At 38.7% G+C, this 17687-nt stretch overlaps 1 pseudogene; it reads right to left on the minus strand.

The window, feature by feature from the left end:
* Positions 1 to 4902: 4902 nt before the first annotated feature.
* LOC132365095 (large ribosomal subunit protein eL19-like) lies at positions 4903 to 10520 on the minus strand (annotated as a pseudogene).
* Between the last annotated feature and the right edge of the window lie 7167 nt (positions 10521 to 17687).

The following is a 17687-nucleotide window of genomic DNA, read 5'->3' on the forward strand; positions in this document are numbered from 1 at the left end:
AAATTTTATTTATTTATTTATTTATGGCAGCGTTGGGTCTTAGTTGCATCAGGTGGGATCTTCGTTGAGGCATGTGGGATATTTCCTTGTGGCGCAGGGGCTCTTTGTTGTGGCACGTGGTTTTTTTTTTTTTCTCTCTCTCTCTAGTTGAGGTGCGCGAGTTCAGTAGTTGTGGTGCGCGGTCTTAGTTGCCCCGTGGCCTGTGGGGTCTTTGTTCCATGACCAGGGATGGAACCCGTGTCCCCTGCATTGGAAGGCGGATTATTTATCACTGGACCACCAGGGAAGTCCCAACAATACTGTATTGTGCACTTAAAAATTTAAGTGGGTAGATTTCAAATTAAGTATTCTTACCACAATTTAAAAAAATAAAATAAAAGAAGCTTGGTTCAAAAATAAGTAGTTTTAGCAAAACATAAACATAAAAGTTGAAATCAAGCTTTTTAAGCAATTCAACATCACATTTCATGAACACCATAATAGAGAATATTTATCAGACAGTTAATTAATCCTTCCTCAGCTCCACCACTAAGTAGCAGTATGACTTTGGGTAAGTTACTGCTTTGTCTTAGTGTCATCTGTAAAATGGAGATAAAAAAGAACCTATCTCATAGGCTTGTGGTGATGATTAAATATGTAGAACAAGAAACTTCTAATATTAAATGTTTTAAGATTCTGTCTCAATTTCAGTGACATGTTTTCTTATGCTAAGTGCTTCCACTGGGCTTCCCTGGTGGCGCAGTGGTTGAGAATCTGCCTGCCAATGCAGGGGACACGGGTTCGAGCTCTGGTCTGGGAAGATCCCACATGCCGCAGAGCAACTAGGCCCATGAGCCACAACTACTGAGCCTGCGCGTCTAGAGCCTGTGCTCCGCAACAAGAGAGGCCGCAATAGTGAGAGGCCCGCGCACCGCGATGGAGAGTGGCCCCCACTTGCCGCAACTAGAGAAAGCCCTCGCATAGAAACGAAGACCCAACACAGCCAAAAATAAATAAATAAATAAATTTATAAGTGCTTCCATTATATACTGGCTTTCCAAGTTTAAGAAATGGCACTGTTTATTATACAAATAATATAATGGTGAAAAACTCAATGGTGAAAAACTGAAAGCATTTCCTCTAAGATCAGGAACAAGACAAGGATGTCCACTCTCACCACTATTATTCAACATAGTTCTGGAAGTCCTAGCCACGGCAATCAGAGAAGAAAAAGAAATAAAAGGAATACAAATTGGAAAAGAAGAAGTAAAACTGTCACTGTTTGCGGATGACATGATACTATACATAGAGAATCCTAAAACTGCCACCAGAAAACTGCTAGAGCTAATCAATGAATATGGTAAAGTTGCAGGATACAAAATTAATGCACAGAAATCTCTTGCATTCCTATACACTAATGATGAAAAATCTGAAAGAGAAATTAAGGAAACACTCCCATTTACCAATGCAACAAAAAGAATAAAATACCTAGGAATAAACCTACCTAGGGAGACAAAGGACCTGTATGCAGAAAACTATAAGACACTGATGAAAGAAATTAAAGATGATACCAACAGATGGAGAGATATACCATGTTCTTGGATTGGAAGAATCAACATTGTGAAAATGAGTATAATACCCAAAGCAGTCTACAGATTCAATGCAATCCCTATCAAATTACCAATGGCATTTTTTACGGAGCTAGAACAAATCATCTTAAAATTTGTATGGAGACACAAAAGACCCCGAGTAGCCAAAGCAGTCTTGAGGCAAAAAAATGGAGCTGGAGGAATCAGACTCCCTGACTTCAGACTATACTACAAAGCTACAGTAATCAAGACAATATGGTACTGGCACAAAAACAGAAACATAGATCAATGGAACAAGATAGAAAGCCCAGAGATTAACCCACGCACCTATGGTCAACTAATCTATGACAAAGGAGGCAAAGATATACAATGGAGAAAAGACAGTCTCTTCAATAAGTGGTGCTGGGAGAACTGGACAGCTACATGTAAAAGAATGAAATTAGAATACTCCCTAACACCATACACAAAAATAAACTCAAAATGGATTAGAGACCTAAATATAAGACTGGACACTATAAAACTCTTAGAGGAAAACATAGGAAGAACACTCTTTGACATAAATCACAGCAAGATCTTTTTTGATCCACCTCCTAGAGTAATGGAAATAAAAACAAAAATAAACAAGTGGGACCTAATGAAACTTCAAAGCTTTTGCACAGCAAAGGAAACCATAAACAAGACGAAAAGACAACCTTCAGAATGGGAGAAAATATTTGCAAATGAATCAACGGACAAAGGATTAATCTCCAAAATATATAAACAGCTCATTCAGCTCAATATTAAAGAAACAAACACCCCAATCCAAAAATGGGCAGAAGACCTAAATAGACATTTCTCCAAAGAAGACATACAGACGGCCACGAAGCACATGAAAAGATGCTCAACATCACTAATTATTAGAGAAATGCAAATCAAAACTACAATGAGGTATCACCTCACTCCTGTTAGAATGGGCATCATCAGAAAATCTACAAACAACAAATGCTGGAGAGGGTGTGGAGAAAAGGGAACCCTCTTGCACTGTTGGTGGGAATGTAAATTGATACAGCCACTATGGAGAACAATATGGAGGTTCCTTAAAAAACTAAAAATAGAATTACCATATGACCCAGCAATCCCACTACTGGGCATATACCCAGAGAAAACCGTAATTCAAAAAGACACATGCACCCGAATGTTCATTGCAGCACTATTTACAATAGCCAGGTCATGGAAGCAACCTAAATGCCCATCAACAGACGAATGTATAAAGAAGATGTGGTACATATATACAATGGAATATTACTCAGCCATAAAAAGGAACGAAACTGAGTCATTTGTTGAGACGTGGATGGATCTAGAGACTGTCATACAGAGTGAAGTAAGTCAGAAAGAGAAAAACAAATATCGTATATTAATGCATGTATGTGGAACCTAGAAAAATGGTACAGATGAGCCAGTTTGCAGGGCAGAAGTTGAGACACAGATGTAGAGAATGGACATATGGACACCAAGGGGGGAAAACTGCGGTGAGATGGGGATGGTGGTGTGCTGAATTGGGCGATTGGGATTGACATGTATACACTGATGTGTATAAAATTGATGCCTAATAAGAACCTGCAGTATAAAAAAACAAACAAAACAACTAATACTCAACTTTCATTGGGTTATTTGTATGGAAATATGTTAATATAAATGTTTCAGACATTACATGAAATTTCTAAAAATCTTATATTTGTATGTGTATGGAAATATGTATGGAAATATGTTAATATAAATGTTTCAGACATTACATGAAATTTCTAAAAATCCTATATGTTCTGGTATAATGTTATATGTAATAATCCTAGTTATTACTTTAAAATGTATATCTCAGAAATAACTAATTTTCTTGTCAACTGCATTATTATGAACTTTCATCAAATCTTTAACCGTGGTCATTTTCAAGTCTTTTGTCATTTACAGACAGTTCTGGGTGTACTCTGATGATTTTGCAAATATGTTCCTATAAAAGGGTTTCATCTTCAAGAAATTCATGGAAAAGACTCTGACAAGTACAGGTTTCTGGTAACTGACTGTACTGCTGAACTGAATGAATAAGCATTTTCAGAACTCTAATGAAAAACTGATGAACTCATAAAAGTGCTAACAAAAGATCAAGATGAAAAAAAAAATTAATTACATGGGACTGAGTGAACTGATGAGGATGAGTATAATTTTTGTGACTTTCTGTCTGAATTAAAAAAAAAAAATCCCACAAGGACTCAGAGGCAAAGAATATACAACTCAATTTTCACTGCAAAGTAAAGGAGCTGTTACAGTGGAGGATTACTGGACTGAATGTCAATATTATGACATAGTATGAGTGTGTTTCATGTTTGGTAATTGCAATCATTGTTGCTTTTGTTGTGGTCATCCATGTACAATGCTTGGTGTCAGTCTATTTATCTCTTGTAAAAATAAAAAATTAAAAAAAATTAAAAAAAAAAAGAAATGGCATTGTTTATTATACAAATAACAGAATACATAATCTGAGCAGGTGCTGTTTTTAGATACTTTACATACTTAATCCTCTTATTAACTTTATGAACTAAGTAATATTAATCCTACTTTACAGATGACTAAACTGTGTCAATGAGTGAGGTAAATAAAAACTTATTCAAGGCCATGGAGCCGGTCAGTTTTAAAGACAGGACACAATCCTATAGCGCCCCCTTTCTTCCCAGGTGGTACTAGCCACCTGAGGTCCCTGGGTCTGATCCAAGCTTGCATGCTCATTGTTTGCTCCTGAAAGCAATTACCCCAGTAGCTGCTAGGTAGCCCACAGTGGAGGGGGTAGGGCCATCCCAACACTTGTCTGTAGTGTCTTAATTGCCTAAGTACCCTCCTGTTCCCTATGCCTACCTCCAGTTGTGGAAATGCACCTGGGTTGCAGCTGCCTATTCACTGTATATCTTTCAAGTGAGAGTCACCTTTTCTAGACCAAGGGTTCTTGTTTAAGTTTTAGCTTTGCATTTACTTAGAAAACCCTACTATTTTGTAAACTTAAGATTTGTATACAAGCTAGGGGAGGAGAACATTAGGGAGACCTAAGGTTTCACTACTTAATTTCTGCTATATCCACTTGGACTAGCTGAATTTACCAAATCCTGACTCTGTATCTGGGTGTTGAGGAAAGCCTTTTTTTTTTTAATGCACCCACTGTACCTCAGCTTTCACCAAACTCACATTAATGAACCTAACCCTTCTTGTGCTCCAATATCAATCTCTTTACACATAATTATAATGCAAAACAGATTTATTTGTGAGGTGAAAACGAAAGCACACTTCTGTCAAATGGAGAAGATCAAGATTCTTAAGTAGCTGACTTTGGGACCTGCTGGGTGGGAAGATTTGCTGTGTTGCCTTCAGATGTTGTCTCTTTACCTGATGTTTCAGATGCTTCAGCAGCTTTTTCAGGCTGTCCTTCGCTCTGGGCCACCTTTTCTAAGTCCTTCTGATAGTTAAGCTGGTATTCCAGATAGCTTATGTTCCTGGTCTGTTCATCCAGGAACTTTTTCATGAAGCGTGAGAGCTACAGAAATAAAACAAGGAAGAACTCATCAAGGCCCTTGTCTGCCATGGGAGGCAATCTACTATCTTGCTACCCAAATTATAGCTCAGTCCTAGTCCAGCAGTCCTAGGAGCTTGTCAGAAATGCAGAATCCTGAATCCCTTCCAGGCCTACTAGATCAGAATCTATATTTTAAGAAGCGACTAGGCAATTCATATGCATATTGAAGTTCAAAGAGCACTGATCTATGACCTTCAAGACCTCCAGATGAATACAAACATCCACTTTCAATGAGTATGAGTGTTAAGGCAACTCATCAAAAGTACAGATTAATTTAAGTAATAAGCTACTACTGCAATGTTTTTCCACCCTATCTCAATGACATGTAAGTTTCTAGTAGGCTCCCAGACCCCATTCAAGGATTTAAATTTTAGTGTTCTGGCATAAGTCTCAGGCATTTGATCATTTTCAGGGCTCCTCAACGAGTCCAATATGCATCTAGGTTGAAAACTTTTCTACTAGGTCATTTTCTTCACTTCAACTTCCAGAGAAGTTAAAGGGTTGGTGAGAAATAAGTTACCACTGCGATCTAGAGTGCTCACTGTTAACCGAGAATACTTCAGAGAAGTCTGTAGAATAGGTCACCCCTGACATTCACTTTTGTAGGGGCAGTCTAGGACAGTGGTTCTCAAGATGTGTTTATTTATATCCAGAGTGCATTATTCCTGAAAAGCCTTCTTCCCATCTTGTATTGAGTTGCATTTCTCCTTACCAGGACACCTACTCCTCCCACTTCCCAACTACTCCAAGAAATAAGTTCATATATTTCCTTGGGGGGAAATTGACACATTAGATAATCCATTGCCTTGGGCTCTTTCCCAAAAGCAAGCCATAATCCAGAAGTGAAAGATGACACTGCTTTCAGAACCAGTTTACTACTTACATTGGTTTCTTTATTCTTAGAAGCCAAGGTCTTCAGTTCTTGCAGCAGCGTGTTTAACGCTTTCTCCAACTGCAGAGCAGACTCTATAGCTTGTTTGCCAGTTCCCCAGTTATCTATATCGGGCCTCTGTTGGAGAGAAACAGGGGCGTCACTATCCTACCTGAGGCACAGCTTGGTTACATCCTACTTCCTGGGTAGAATTATGACTAGGTTCGCAGAGGTCAATGATTTCCACACTTCCTGGCACAATGGAATCAGTGGAGCACCTTAAATACTGATGTCTGGCTTTCAACTGCAGACATTCTGACTTAATTGGTACAGAGGAGCAGGGTTTTTTAAAGCTCTCCAGGTGACTTTAATGTTCTACAAAGCATGGGTACCACTAGCACAGTTATATGCACTATTCCATTAGCTTTGGGATTTCATTAGCTTTGGATGGTGGTTCAGTTCAGTCACCAGACATTTAGTTTTCTTTATAGACCTGGAGTTAAAAGACACCCCCTCAGATAAGTAGGAATGTTTCTAAATGTAATACCTTCGACTAAGGCTCAGATTGTTTCTTTAGTGTCTGTTCCAGTGAAAAAAAGTTTGTTTTACTACATCGAAGAGACGGCTGTATTAAATACCTGAGCGTACATCTGAATTAAAGATCTAATATAGGATACTAACAGCTCTAGGAAGAGACCAGTAGTTCTTCTCAAACTATACAGAGGATTAGAATCATCTGGAGAGCTTGGTAAGACACAGCTCCTTGGGCCCCACCCTTAGAGAGTCTGATTCAGTTTATCAGAGTGGGGTCAATGAGTCTGCATTTCCAGTGAGCTCCCAGGTGATGCTGGTGCTGCTGGCCCAGAGGTGACACTTTGTAAGTCTCCTTGAGAAAAGCCAAACATACATTTAGAGGCTAAAGTTCACTCAAAATGATATGAAGAGGCTACAAAGAAGACACATGCTTGCCCTCAAATCCCATGTAGGAACATGAGTAAGCTAGCAAGTCAGGTAGCAACTAATAATTTAGTTCTCTAGACCCAGCGAAGGCCCCATGGAGATCATCATAACAAAGTTACATAGTCACCTTAATCACCGGAAGGCAGACTTTACACTTATATTTTCTTAGATATTTTATGAATTGCTTTGCATGCTCCCTCTTCACCTCAGCTTGGTCTTGGAAGAATGTGTGAAAAGAAGGCACTTCTGTATCTTCAATGTAATAACAGGCCTGAGACAGGGATAAGAATAGGGAGAGACTGGAGGTGAGAGAAGTCTATGTTTAAGACTGTAATCTCACACAAACTCACTTTGTTGTCTCTGTGGCTATCCAAAAGAGGCCTTCTTTGTTCAGTGCAGGGTCCTCAGTTTGTCCTTTGACTTCCAGAAGGCCCCAGCTGCCTTCCTGAACCCAGGCTACTTCAAAGAGAAGCCACCCAGATTCTAATATGCTGGTGCCTAGCATTTTGCTATTAGGCCTCTTTAAGGGTCAGATTTATGAACCCTATATGCTAGCACTATAACCAGTAATTATGTCGACAAGTGGCAGAAGTCCAGCATAAATTAAATTAAGTGATGTTGTAAAGTCAATCTATTTCATTAACCCTACCACATCTACATTAGCTCTAAAATAGCAGATGGGTGAAAAATTATTTATAACAGTGTCTGATGCCCATACAAGTTTTGGGAATCCTCTGGAAAAGAACTGTGATTCTCCCAATAATAGCCCACAATTTGCAATCACAGCTCTAAATCATTGCGCCACAGAGAAGCAAAATCCCAGCCACTAAATTGTTGTTACATCTAGTATCAAACAACAAACATGGCCATAACCACAATTAGAAAGGATATGTAAGATATCCAGATCAGAGCTGAAACCTCCCTCACAGTGGCTCAAGGACCCATACTAACCATAGATAAATAAGCATCACTGACATGCAGCTCATAAGATGCTATTTGATTAATAGCAACCCTACACTCTTCAGAAAGAAGGCCCTCTGCCTGGGATGCCATCTCAACTTTAGGAAAAACCAGGCATAAAAAGTGCTACCCCCCAAGGTAAGAGACTTCTTAAATACTAACAAGCATATAGCCAGCCTACTTCTATCCAGCTGAAAACAAGATGAAATTCCATCCAGCTGAGATTAAGAGCTACCAACCTACCAATGAGGACATTGTTTCTACACAAAAGAACCAATCTGACTAGAGAAAAAGGTGGAAAAAAGTTAATCCTCCTAACTATCCCAGCCAGTGTTTAGTATTCTCTCTCATGTTCTATCTGACTATGATTTGAGAGGGCTGATTTACTTCCTGAATAGGGAAGTGTTAACACAGTAGATTAATTACCTTTAATTGTTTCCTTTTTTCAGAAAGTACTTATGGCATATCATGCTAGGTTCTATGGAGAATCTAAGAAAACTGACTAAAATACATTTTTTTGCCTATAAGGGGCATATCCCCCCATCCCATAAGGCCTCAACATACACAGTTGATCTTAAGGCAGGATATGATGGGACTTCTGAGTTGTCAAAGGCATATTTAGATGAGGGGATTAGGGCAGATTTCGTTGGTAAATTAGCATTTGAAATTGGCCTTGGAAGGTGAGTAAGGATGTAGAGAGGTGGAAATGGAAGAAGGGCATTTCACCTGGAGAACAGGTACACACAGGTTGTAGGGACAAAATATGACAGGTTTCTCCAAACTGCAGTAAGACTGTTCCATCAGGGAACCTTTTGGCTCTTTCTTCATTAGTAAGTAATAGATGCTGAATCAATATTGTTAAGTAAAAATATATTTTACACATGCAATGGTATAAGATTTCCCATAGTCTGGTGAATTCTTAGTTTGAGCCTAAGCCATGTCTGGTTGAACTGAAATAGAAGTGAAAAATATTTCCATATTTTTAGAAAATAGAAAAAAGAAAAAAAATTACCTATAAAGCTACCACACTGACTCATCTGTTGTTGATGATGTGTTTCTTTCCTCTTTTTTTCTGTATATTGGTGAGGTCATTTTTAAGTGATTAGATAGTATTTTTTAAAAAAATTTAATTTGTTTTATTGAAGTACGATTGATTTACAATGTTGTGTTAGTTTCTGCAAACTAAATCTCAAATATTAATAGAGAAATATGAGTCGTAGGAAAGTAGGAAGTTGAGGGAAGTCCAAATAGAGTAGCAGGGAATAAGGGTACCTAGATAATTTAAATCAGGGAACGTGTCCAGATCTAGTTGAACTTTATTCTTTGGTTGGAATGACTTCTGTAAGTGACTTACGAAGTACTATTGGTGATGTTTAAAGAATATTGGAGAGAAATGCCAAAATACAACTAAAGACTTTTATATCTTGGCAGAAAAAAATGCAGAAATTTGCACTAGATGAAAATACGTATAGTTACACCAACTGGCATCTGAAAATCAAGGGTGGCCATTTATTGGATTGGGAACAACTTAGCACAAGGCTTGGGTGACGTGTTACAAGGCATTACGCTCCACATTATCTTCTTTTTTATTTATCTTTCTTAAGTCAACAATTTGGATGAATAGAGTTTTATACTGTAATCGAAGTCACAAACGTCACAAATCTGGAAGGAATAATTAGCATGCATCATGACATACTAAGAGCCAACAGAACTCAACAGGTTAAATCAAATTGGTTGAAGCTAATAGGATGAAATGTAACTAAAGATGAACGTAAAATCCTATATTTCAGTTCAGTAAATCAATAGCCCATAAACAGAGAGAGGGAGATCTCATTGAACAGTAGTTCATGTGAAAAAGACTCAGATTTTTAATTGGTTGAATGTTCAACATATCCAAAGAGCTGACAGAAAAATAAATGCAATTCATTTTTTCCACCTCAGGCAGATAAAGGCTTGTTTTATCAAACGATGGATCTATACAATTGCAGAGGCCACTATGTACAGACAAGAGATGGAGAGCTTTAGTTGTTGGTCTCATTCCTCGTGATCTCTTCCTGCTTGGTTTGGAGTTGCTCTCAGAGGGCTTCCTTGATCTTAGACCTCAGTCTGGTCAGCCAGCTGCATCTTGCTGGGCTTGTCTGTTTTCAGCTTGTGGAAGTGTTCCGTGCGAATCCACTTGTTTTTAAACATGTTCCCCTTCACCTTCAGGTGCTGGCTGTGATACATGTGGTGGTCAGTCTTCTTAGATTCATGGTATCTTCTGAGCAGCCAATGCAGAATTCTCATCCAGGTTACCTCCTCAGGCATTTGAACAATGATAGTACATTTTGCATGCCCATGTCCCCATCCCTGCCCTTGAGACAGGCCAAGGTGTTTCTCCAGCATTGAGCCCAGGAATGGACAGTTAAAGGTTTCCAGATGATCAGCCCATCTTAGATCAGCTTCCCAATCCATTGTTGGGAATTGACATTGGTGATTTCGTTGGTCTCATTTGGGTCTGAGCAGACCTCTTTTTGCTGCAGTGAAGGATAGTGGAGGTGAGCCTCTTTTGAAGCCTCATGGCTGCAATTCAGTTTTCAATTAGCCATTTTAGTGACCAGATCACAGGAGGTAACTAGTCCTGTTGTAACTTGGCAGTGACTCTTGTTTGAAGGGTCCATCCAACACACACTTACCTAGCACTTCCCAAAGTAGCTGATCAGTGCTACATAGTAACAAAGGTAAACAAAGACTTGAAGAGCTTTTTGTTTAACATTTTATCATATTTGTATTTAATTCTGGTGCCACATTTTTGAGATATTGATGAACTGTAACATAACTGAATGAAGGGGAGTTTTATTTATTTCAATATTTGTGTTATACAGGGTTAACGCCTGACCCAGCAAGGACCCTCCTGGACCCCATTTCTAGGCTACAACCAGCACTGTTGGACTAGTCACTGCCTGGGTCATAGCAGTTGTTAAATATTTTGAATATAACCCTGAACCTATTGAAATGTTAGGGCTGCAAGATATAGAAACTAATGAGTGTCTGCTCTACTCACAAACTCTTTCAGTTTCTGGGAAGACTCAAATATGTCAGGGCAGGTTCAAGCCGCATGAGCTGGCCATTCTGGCCATGGGTGATTGGACCAGGGATAGACACTGCACCCAAGCTGAGCCAATGAGTTTCTCTCTTCAGAAACTTGACCTGAAAGACACAGCAGTTGGGACTTGTTGGGGCTGAGTCACCATAATGACATCATTGCCCAAAGGGGAAGGTCCATGAATTCCTGGTTCTACCCTATCCAGGGTTTGGATGTTTAACTCTTCCAGTAGTAGCTTTCCAATAAATTCCCATTATTGCGTACATTTGCTAGAGTAGTTGTTTCTTGTAACCAGAACTCTTAACTAATATCCTATATTAGCATGTGGAATGACTACTACTCGTTGTCTTGTTCACAGCCTCCAGCACCAAGCATGGTGCCCAGCATGGATTAGACACTCAAGAAATATTTGCTGCCTCAATAAACAGCTCTCTGTAGGAAGGAGAAGAGCACCTTGAATCTATCTATCTATCTATCTATCATCTATCTATCTGATTTGAATAAATATATAGGGTTGAAAATGGGAACATTTCATCCACATTGCTTGAGTATGTATGGTCTCTGGAGGAAAAACAAGTTTATGTGCCTCTTGCTTTTATGGCATTTTTTCTTTCTTTCTTTCTTTCTTTATTTTTGGCTGTGTTGGGTCTTCGTTTCTGTGCGAGGGCTTTCTCTAGTTGCGGCAAGTGGGGGCCACTCTTCATCGCGGTGCGAGGGCCTCTCACTATCGCGGCCTCTCTTGTTGTGGAGCACAGGCTCCAGACGTGCAGGCTCAGCAATTGTGGCTCACGGTCCTAGCTGCTCCGCGGCATGTGGGATCTTCCCAGACCAGGGCTCGAACCCGTGTCCCCTGCATTGGCAGGCAGATTCTCAACCACTGCGCCACCAGGGAAGCCCCCGTGCCTCTTGCTTTTGCTCGTAATTTTTTCTTCATTAATTTCCTCCCAACTAAAAATAATAATAATAATAATAATTTGTGTTATAAAGTAGTAGTGCTTAGAAATGCTTATATGTTGATGAAATGGATGGATAAAAATCCTTTACAACAACCCTGCAAAGCAGATATTATTCCTTCTTAGGGAGGTGAAAAGCAAGGTCTAAGAGAGGTCAAGTCACCCACCTACAGTCACACAGCTAATTAGTAGCAAAGTCTGAATTTTGAATTCATCTCTGTTTGACTCCGAAAATCCAGGCTTTTTCTAATGTGCCAATCATCTCATTGTATTCAAATAAATACTTTCCTTTTGTGATTTATTTATGTAAGAATATGAAAAGACCTATAAGGATACAAACATTTAAAATACATTTAACTATACTTATGGACTCTTTTATATGGAAAAAAAATGAAAATATACTAAACAAAATATAAAATTTGATAAATAGCAAATAATCCTGTGTACAATATAAGATATTTGAAATTTGTTCTTTGTTTCTTCAGATATGCCTACTTTTCTTCTAACTTGTTCCCTACAGCCTGGAACTTTATTATATATATAATTCTAGTAAGAGTATGTGAAATTATAGCTTTCAAAATAAATATGGTTTTTATGAGTGAATAAAAAAACACTGTATATGAACTTCTAGGGAAAATATAAATCATTTACTTTAATAGGCTCAAGGAAATAACAACAAGCAGGCTTGTGATTGATATGATAATGGATATGCACATAAATATATTTCATAGAAAATAAAATACACAAGGAGTAAGAATACGTTAGTATTTTAGACTGCATAATTTCTCTGAAGACATTATCACAAGCACCAAAACCTTGGGAGTTTGGGATTGACATGTACACACTGCTATATTTAAAACAGATAACCAACAAGGACCTACTGTATAGCACAGGGAACTCTGCTCAATATTCTATAATAACCTAAATGGGAAACGAATTCAAAAAATAATAGATACATGTATATGTATAACTGAATCACTTTGCTGTACACCTGAAATTAACACAACATTGTTAATCAACTATACTCCAATGTAAAATTTTAAAAAATTAAAAAAAAAAAAGTCACTGTAGTAGCCACTTCCATAGCTTCAATTGACAAGTGTTGATTTGTGGTTCATTAAATGCATGTTTCATTGAAAAAGCATGAATACTACTTTTGAATATTCCCCTTGCCCACCCAAAACAACCTGGCCATCATCCAACAGAAGGGAAATTGTGATCCCTCAGAAGAGATTTTATTATACCAATTATATTGTAATCATTTTTTCTTAAAATGAAAGCGGACTATTGCATGAACTTTTCTACATTGGTTTTGAAAACACACACACACATCACCACCACCACCACCAACAGCAGCAGCAACAAAAACTTCTAAGCAGTGACCTGTAGTCTGGACAATACTTGGTCAACATCTTAAAGTACTAGAACTCTGGGACTGCTGGGGAGAAATGCTTGGTATTTAGCATGAAAGCCTTGGCTGTTTCTTAGAGGAATATGTGTTTGGTTTTGATTTCAGCTTAATATGATTCAGTGGCTGGAAACGCGACTGCTAAACTAACAGCCAACACGAACAAGTCTTTCAGCTGGGAGAGGGTCGTGCAGGGATTAGGCTCAGGTGTTGGGAGAAGGGTTAGGAAGGGTGGGTTTCTGTGATCTGTGAAGTTCATTGGCAAGGGCTAAAATGCTGGCTGGCAATGATGGGAATATGATCTTAAACAAATTTTGTGGGGAAGAAAAGTATTTTAAAACATTCTTTAGGCCTTTGGTTTTGAGGCAGGAGATAGATGGGCTCCAGGCTAGGCATTTACAACTAGCCTCCTGTTAACTTTTCCTGAGGAAGGAGGCAGGTGGGCTCTAGGCTAGATATTTACAACCAGCCTCCCTTTTGCACTTCGAGATAGGAAAAAACCAACAGGGACAGGGTAAATAGCCGGACTTTGGACACTTTAAGATAACAGTCACGGTGGGGACAGAGAAGGGCTAAATCCTGTTTGAATAAAGATCAAGAGGTCACATATTTCCTGTCCTTGGGGCAAGGGAGACACTGCACATGTGCAGAAAGGCTCCTTGGGGGCCAAAAAGGAGGGGGCACCACCCCATAATAGGTGATGCCAAGCCCCCGCATAGGCCTCTGGACTGGAATCCAGCTTGGAAAAAAGTTGCGCACGCATGTGGGGGAGGTGCCTAGGGCAGGTCAGGTGTGGAAAAAGAAACCAGATAATTGGCCAAAGTTAAAAAAAAAAAAGACCTGGAAGAACTGCCCTATGTAAGTGATTTAGCCGCCTCTTTACTGCCCTCCTCTTCATTAGGGAGGACGCCCACACCCCGTTCTCTCTGGGTGTGTATTTCTGCCTTGCTTCTGTCTTAACTAAACAGTTTCTCTGTGTGCTCTCCCACTTGTGCTGTGTCTCTAGTAATAAACTTGTACCTGTTTTTACAACGTTTGCCTCCTTGAGAAATGCATTTTCCAATGGGGGTTAAGGGCCAGGGGAATTTTGCTTTTAGCTTCTAGACCCTGGTGTCCTAGCGGCTAGGATTCCTGGTTTTCATCCAGGCTGCCCAGGTTCGATTCCTGGGCAGGGAGCTAAGATCTCGCTTCAAGCCACCGCTCACTGCTCACTCTCCGAGATCAGTTTTTCCCATCCCCCTTTCCTCTAAGAAATCTAGACTAATGGATAACATTTTAAAATTTATTTTTTAAAATAGAAACCTATTCTTAAAATTAAAAAATTAATTTTAATTTCCCTATACTTTTATTATCTTCATTCTTACAACCTGGACATGAATAGGAGACTTTAAATGAATAACATGAGCTGCTCTGTGCCATGTTTAGAATGCAGGCTTTACCAAAGGCAGCAGGGTTTGAATCCTGCTTTGCCTCTTTACTCAATCAAGAGGCACTTTTCTAGGCACTGGGAATGTAGCGGTCAACAAAAGAGACAACAATCCCTGCCATCACACACCATACCTACTAGCCTTAGGACATTAACTATACTGTGACTCAGCTTCCTCCTTTACAGGGATTATAAAGGTATCTACTTCTGGGCATGTCTTAAGCATTAGCTGAGTTGATTTACATAAAATGTTTAGAACAGAGTTTAGCACATAGAAAGCATTTAATAAGTGTTAGCTATTACATTTAAGACCTTTGTTGTTATTGGTGTTAACTTGTTTTATTGTGAAGCATAACACACACACACAATGGATCCCCAGAAGCTCCTGTACCCAAGTCTTTTTTTCAGGTTCTCTTTTCAGGGGAACCCAGACTTTGACACAGCCCTTCACTGATGATGTGTGTTCCACGTGTCTTCTCCCACTCTGTGGCCTTGCATTTCATTCTTTTTTTTTTTTTTTTTTTAAGGCAATTGCAGTTGAAATTCCCACTTAAGAATGTGTCTATTTCTTTTTTTTTTTTTTTTAATTTTTATTTATTTATTTATGGCTGTGTTGGGTCTTCGTTTCCGTGCGAGGGCTTTCTCTAGTTGCGGCAAGCAGGGGCCACTCTTCATTGCGGTGCGCGGGCCTCTCACTATCGCGGCCTCTCTTGTTGCGGAGCACAGGCTCCAGACGCGCAGGCTCAGTAATTGTGGCTCACGGGCCTAGTTGCTCTGCGGCATGTGGGATCTTCCCAGACCAGGGCTCGAACCCGTGTCCCCTGCATTGGCAGGCTGATTCTCAACCACTGCGCCACCAGGGAAGCCCGCATTTCATTCTTCAATAGGATGTTTTGATGAAAAGAAGTTCTTAATCTTAATCTAGATCAATTTCTCAATCTTAAGTGTTTTTTGTGTCCTGGTCATGAAATCCTTCACTACCCCAATATCATGAAGATGTTCTTCTATATTTTCTTCCAAAAATTTAATTTTTCAAACTGTCACATTTATAGCCAGTTATAGCCCATCTGGAATTGATTTTGTGTTTGGTGAGTGGTAAAGGAAAGTTTCTTATTTTTTACATAGGGTATCTAGTTGACTGTGGTAAGCAGAACAATGGCCCCACAAAGATGTCCTTTTCCTGATCCCTGGAACCCCATAACATGCTACCTTCCATGGCAAAAGGGACTTTGCAGGTGTGACTCTGAGATGAGGAGTTTATCCTGGATTAGCTGACTGGACCCAACCTAACCAAATGGATCTGTAAAATAGAATCTTTCCGGGCTGTGGTCAAAGGGATATTTAATTAGGGAAGAATAATCAGAGAGAGGCAACACTGTTGGCTTTGAAGATGGAGGAAGGGGGTCCCAAGCCAACGTAGAGTGAGGAACATGGGTGCCTTTAGGAATCTGGAAATGGCAAGGAAACGAGTTCTCTCCTAGAACCTCCAGAAAAGAACGTGCAGTCCTGCCAATATTCGATTTTATCCTAGTGAGGCCTGTGTTGGGCTGCTGACCTAAAAAACGGTAAGATAATATATTTGTGTTGCTTTAAGCCACTAAGTTTGTGGTTATTTGTTATGTCAGCTACAGAAAATTAATACATTGACCCAGCACTATTTATTGAAAAGGCTATCATTTACCCACTTTTCTAGAGCTCCACTTTTGTCATAATTATGTGTTCATCTATTCATTGTCTGTTTCTGCATTTTCTCTTCTGTTCCAGTGGTCTTTTGGTCCATTTTTGTACCAGTATTGCACTCCTTTAACTTCTATAACTTTTTAATATTTTAAAACAATTTAATAGTTCTGTTAACTAATTCTCAGTAGAGCAAATTTTCCCATAATGTTATTTAACAGCCATTTGGCTTTCCTTACCTCTCTACATTTCAATATAAATTACATAACCACTTGTTAATTTCAACAACAACAATAACAAAAACTCATTGGGATTTTGATCAGTATTGCACTTGCTCCATAGATCAATTCAGGAAACTGACCTCTTTATAATACTGGTATTTAAAACATCTATGGTATATTCTTTCATTTATCTGATCTTCCTTAATTTTTCTTAATAATGCTTGTAATTTTCTGTGTAGAGGCCTTGCATGTCTTTTGTTAGATTTATTCTTGTGTTTAATTTAATTTTATTTTAAATGGCATATTTTAAATATTTTGGGGTTTTTTTTTTGGCTAATGTATACAATTGATTTTTGTATACTCTATATACAATTTTTGTATATGGATTTTTCCTGTATCTTTGCTAGTACACTTATTAATTCTAAAAATTTAACTGTAGATTCTTTTGGAATTTTACATATGCAACCATATGACCTGTGAATAATAACAATTTTAGTTCTTTTCCTGTCCTATAACTTCGATTTCATTTTTTTACATTATTCCATGCTAGAACCTTTAATACAGTGCCGAATAAACGTGGGGAGAGCAGGTATTTGTCTTGTTCTTGATATTAAAGAAAAGCTTTCAATATTTCCCCAAGAAGTATAAGGTTTGTTATATGCTTTTTAGAACTACTTTTGACCAGATTTGGAAGTTCTCATGTATTACTACGTTGTTAGGAGTGGTTTTTTAAATTACACCTTTTATTTTGAGATAATTTGTAGATTAACATGCAGTTGTAAGACATAATACAGAGAGAGTCTGTACCATTTACCCAGGTCCTTCCAATGGTGCCATCTTGCAGAGATACAGTGTGTAATGTTACAATCAAGACCTTGACATTACAATCCAACAATCTTATTCAGACTTCTCTGGTTTTACTTATACTTATGTGTATTTAGTTCTATACAATTTTATCTCATGTGT

Source organism: Balaenoptera ricei, chromosome 4 (genome assembly GCF_028023285.1).
Source record: "Balaenoptera ricei isolate mBalRic1 chromosome 4, mBalRic1.hap2, whole genome shotgun sequence".
Taxonomy (NCBI): domain Eukaryota; kingdom Metazoa; phylum Chordata; class Mammalia; order Artiodactyla; family Balaenopteridae; genus Balaenoptera; species Balaenoptera ricei.